Genomic DNA, 5,516 nt, shown 5'->3' with positions numbered 1-5,516 from the left:
CGGATATCAGCAGAGAGCCATGAGCCGCCCGTCCTCAGCCAGAGGAGGGGGGCCGGTAAGGCAGATGGGGGGGAAGCACCAGGTTGGGTTCGGTCGCTCCGTCCCCCCGCTGGCTCCTTGCCTGGACCAGCCCTGGAGCTGATGGCTTGGTTGGACTGCCCGGTGTGTTTCGACTACGTGCTGGACTGTAGTTGACCAAAATCCCGGATGTTTTTAGAAATTCCTCCCCACCCCCGGACATTTATTTAGGTATGAAAAGTAGGACATGTCCGGGAAAAAGAGGACGTCTGGTCACCCTACCATGTCAACAATTTTGATGTTTCTGTGAGTGAGTGCTTGTTGCTACGATGCATCTTTGCTCAGCAGCTTTGCTCATTGTAAACCAGCCAATCAGCGCACAGCTCATCTAAATAATCATGAGTATAGCATAAAAGAAGGAACACCTGTCGTTTTATTCTGGGGCTCTTAACCAGACTTGCATTAGGGCTCATAGAAAAGCAAATGTGCCACTTTCAGCCCAACCAATGTTACACACCCTATTCAGAGACCTTAAGGACCAGCACCAAATAACCTATAGAATCATTCCATGACCCCTTTAATAGTCTATGAAATTACCGTTTTGACAAGAACAGACATTGTGGTGAAAAAATCAGAATCACCTTACTCTCAAGGGGCTTCTGTTAAATTTTGACACAGTAATTTGGATTTCAACTGCTCATAGCAAATGTGCCCATCCTCTCTGGCTACTTGTTTTATAGAATATGTGAGTTAAAGTATGCATGAAGCATGACACTCTTGTATAAACGTGTATAAAAAAGCCATAAAACAAAGCAAACCTGATTGAGAAGGTTCACCAGAGTTCACCATCTAAGACCTGCTGTGGGAGCTGGTGTGTCTTAGAAATGCCTGCCGCCGCTGTGACAGTGACAGCTCAAGCCTGACTTGACAGCAAAGGTCATTTCTGTATCACTTTGAGTCATAAACTGAAGCCACAGCGTGTAGGAGAGACATGCATCTGTTCCTGATTAGACTAAAAACTGACACATCTCAGCTTATTGGTTACATAAAAAAGCAAAAGAAAAAAGTTCAAGAGCAAAATACCACACGACACATGGTCAGTTTGTCACAGAGAAAGACAGAGTCTGCAGCTATCATTTGAACTTAATGCTAATTATTGGTTGTGGATTGCTGGATCTGTATTAAACTGTTTGAGGCATACAATTGTTTGATGTTATTTAACACAAAATGATAAGAATAAAATAATTGAAAACTGCAACAAAGACATGAAATAAGAACCAATGACTCAGAAAAACACAAAACAGCTCAATTTGTTCCTCGGCATGCCTTCAACACTTGGCAGATTATCCCAAAGGCTCACAAGGACAGGACTAACTCGAACATCCAAATAATTACCAAACAGGAAAAGAATCGTCCAGAGTAATCCCCCGGAGAGAAAAAAGCCACTAATCTGCTCCTCAAACCTGCTAATTGTCCATTTGGTTACAGATCCGTGTAAACACAAAAGAGCTCTGCTCTCTCATTGAACACAGATTAGGACCGTCCACAGACGAGTCGATACAAAAAGCTATGAATTGCTTCACATTCATTATTACAGAAAACACATTCTGAATTCAGCTGAGGCAGCATCTACAACGTTTGCTGCTGAAAAATTGGAAGATTTGCTGCAGCTATTACAGTAAGCTTCACGTTTCATCAAAGAAATCTTTATAACAAACTGAAAAAGTATAGATTCTTCAGATAACATGCTTTGAGGTGATGGCCCCAATTAGTCTCTCAGAGTATGAGAGAGCAGCTCGTACTGTACAGCAATTCTCTGCCGAAACACTTAGGAAGTGAGGCAGGTGCGAGCTGCATATGAAAAAAAAAAACGACAGACATGTCTGCATTGTGGCACTAACAAAAGTCCTTTTTTAAAGTTTTTAATTACAGTCACATGAAAAAAAAAACAGTCAGATTTAAAAATTAACTCTATGGAAAATCTAAATGTTTTGGTTTGCAGTATTTTTCTGAGTACAATGACTGGAGATGGGGACCAGCCATCGCCTGGCCCTGCAAAGACAATAGATAAAATTACAATTTTGTTTAGATTTCTGACAGAAATGAAGGACTTTCAGAATAAAACTTTCAAATGTGAAAAAAGAGGTGTTAGGAATCCAGTTGGTGTGTTCTGTTTGTGTGTTTCCTTTTCTCCACCACCAGGAGGTGCCCTGTCTTTGTTTGGCCTCTCTGCACACCTGCGGCTCCTTGGACCATTATCTGGAGGAGTATTTGAGCAGTGGGCTGTCACTACCTTGACGCCAGAGTGTTTGCCAGCTTTGGGTACTCTAGCCAAGCTGAGATTAGCTGAGTCTAACCTAAGCNACCTGTCGTTTTATTCTGGGGCTCTTAACCAGACTTGCATTAGGGCTCATAGAAAAGCAAATGTGCCACTTTCAGCCCAACCAATGTTACACACCCTATTCAGAGACCTTAAGGACCAGCACCAAATAACCTATAGAATCATTCCATGACCCCTTTAATAGTCTATGAAATTACCGTTTTGACAAGAACAGACATTGTGGTGAAAAAATCAGAATCACCTTACTCTCAAGGGGCTTCTGTTAAATTTTGACACAGTAATTTGGATTTCAACTGCTCACAGCAAATGTGCCCATCCTCTCTGGCTACTTGTTTTATAGAATATGTGAGTTAAAGTATGCATGAAGCATGACACTCTTGTATAAACGTGTATAAAAAAGCCATAAAACAAAGCAAACCTGATTGAGAAGGTTCACCAGAGTTCACCATCTAAGACCTGCTGTGGGAGCTGGTGTGTCTTAGAAATGCCTGCCGCCGCTGTGACAGTGACAGCTCAAGCCTGACTTGACAGCAAAGGTCATTTCTGTATCACTTTGAGTCATAAACTGAAGCCACAGCGTGTAGGAGAGACATGCATCTGTTCCTGATTAGACTAAAAACTGACACATCTCAGCTTATTGGTTACATAAAAAAGCAAAAGAAAAAAGTTCAAGAGCAAAATACCACACGACACATGGTCAGTTTGTCACAGAGAAAGACAGAGTCTGCAGCTATCATTTGAACTTAATGCTAATTATTGGTTGTGGATTGCTGGATCTGTATTAAACTGTTTGAGGCATACAATTGTTTGATGTTATTTAACACAAAATGATAAGAATAAAATAATTGAAAACTGCAACAAAGACATGAAATAAGAACCAATGACTCAGAAAAACACAAAACAGCTCAATTTGTTCCTCGGCATGCCTTCAACACTTGGCAGATTATCCCAAAGGCTCACAAGGACAGGACTAACTCGAACATCCAAATAATTACCAAACAGGAAAAGAATCGTCCAGAGTAATCCCCCGGAGAGAAAAAAGCCACTAATCTGCTCCTCAAACCTGCTAATTGTCCATTTGGTTACAGATCCGTGTAAACACAAAAGAGCTCTGCTCTCTCATTGAACACAGATTAGGACCGTCCACAGACGAGTCGATACAAAAAGCTATGAATTGCTTCACATTCATTATTACAGAAAACACATTCTGAATTCAGCTGAGGCAGCATCTACAACGTTTGCTGCTGAAAAATTGGAAGATTTGCTGCAGCTATTACAGTAAGCTTCACGTTTCATCAAAGAAATCTTTATAACAAACTGAAAAAGTATAGATTCTTCAGATAACATGCTTTGAGGTGATGGCCCCAATTAGTCTCTCAGAGTATGAGAGAGCAGCTCGTACTGTACAGCAATTCTCTGCCGAAACACTTAGGAAGTGAGGCAGGTGCGAGCTGCATATGAAAAAAAAAAACGACAGACATGTCTGCATTGTGGCACTAACAAAAGTCCTTTTTTAAAGTTTTTAATTACAGTCACATGAAAAAAAAAACAGTCAGATTTAAAAATTAACTCTATGGAAAATCTAAATGTTTTGGTTTGCAGTATTTTTCTGAGTACAATGACTGGAGATGGGGACCAGCCATCGCCTGGCCCTGCAAAGACAATAGATAAAATTACAATTTTGTTTAGATTTCTGACAGAAATGAAGGACTTTCAGAATAAAACTTTCAAATGTGAAAAAAGAGGTGTTAGGAATCCAGTTGGTGTGTTCTGTTTGTGTGTTTCCTTTTCTCCACCACCAGGAGGTGCCCTGTCTTTGTTTGGCCTCTCTGCACACCTGCGGCTCCTTGGACCATTATCTGGAGGAGTATTTGAGCAGTGGGCTGTCACTACCTTGACGCCAGAGTGTTTGCCAGCTTTGGGTACTCTAGCCAAGCTGAGATTAGCTGAGTCTAACCTAAGCATTGTTTCTCTGAGACTTATGTACTTTTGCCTTTGATTCTTGGGGAGGCAGACTTCCTGTTTAACTGGATACCTTGACCTTCTCCCCCTGGAAGGAAAAGCCAAGTTCTCACTGAGCAGGGGAAAACCTCGACATGATCCGTTGAAGTTCCCATCGGAAATCCGAGTGACAGTCTGCTCCATTGCTCCTCCAGGTCCAACGTTTGTCTACCTTTCCGCCCTCCAACGTGTTCACTTTTCTCTGGATGATCCCACACAGATTGGATTCGAGGACTGACAAGGCCCCCCTCAAACGTGAGTCCCTCTCCAGCATTATCTAACAACATCCAAGATTCCCACGGTACCTGAACTAACCTCTGAACTTCCAGTTCCGGTTCACCAGCTCACTGAGTTCCAGATCCAACCCCTGTACCCTTACCTAAATAAACCTGTTAAACCTTTCCCGTGTTCTCTGAGTGGTATCTCTGCATGTGGGTCAGATTTGTAAAACCGATCATGACAAGAGGGACGAATAATTATCACTCCTCTTTGTGCCACATTTATTTACAAAGCTTTGAAAGGTTTATAAAGGTTAACATACTATAATGTGAGAAATTTGGAGGACAAGAAATCCATGTTTCTTGCATGTTTTTCTTTCTTTTTTCTTTTTTTTTATAAAAACCATATAAACCATCAGGGATTTTTTTTGTTACAAACATTTCAACTTCACAATTAACACATTTTGGAACCATTTTTTGAGCTGCAAATAAGTACAAGGGTGTTTATCACTTAAAGTTGTAGTATGTTTTATTTAAAAAAAATAAATAGTGAAAATAGTGAAATTGTCAAATTTCACTATTTGACATTCAAGATATAGACCAGGTAATCCATAATAGTTATTCTTTGAATGTAGTCCCTCCAAATGGCCTAAAAAAATCAAAGAGCCATGCCGACAACTCTACCAGCAGACTCGGTCCAATAGCAAGACCCTTAACCCCCACATTGCTCCCTGAACAGCTCTTGGATGTGTCTAGAAATTCTGTCCATAAAGTTTATGAACAAGACTTTTGACAGAGGGCAGCCTTGTTGGAGTCCGGATGGCCCTCTTTCAGCGTATCCAGCTCACTTCCAGGTGGTGATTGTGGGCAGCTTTAGATGGCCCTATTTTCACCTGAGTATCAGGGAAATGCTGCCAAAAGTTGAAAGATAAAACTTT

Source organism: Cyprinodon variegatus, unplaced genomic scaffold, assembly GCF_000732505.1.
Source record: "Cyprinodon variegatus isolate N-32 unplaced genomic scaffold, C_variegatus-1.0 Scaffold3, whole genome shotgun sequence".
In the NCBI taxonomy this organism is placed as follows: Eukaryota; Metazoa; Chordata; class Actinopteri; order Cyprinodontiformes; family Cyprinodontidae; genus Cyprinodon; species Cyprinodon variegatus.
Note: the sequence above shows the minus strand (reverse complement) of the source record.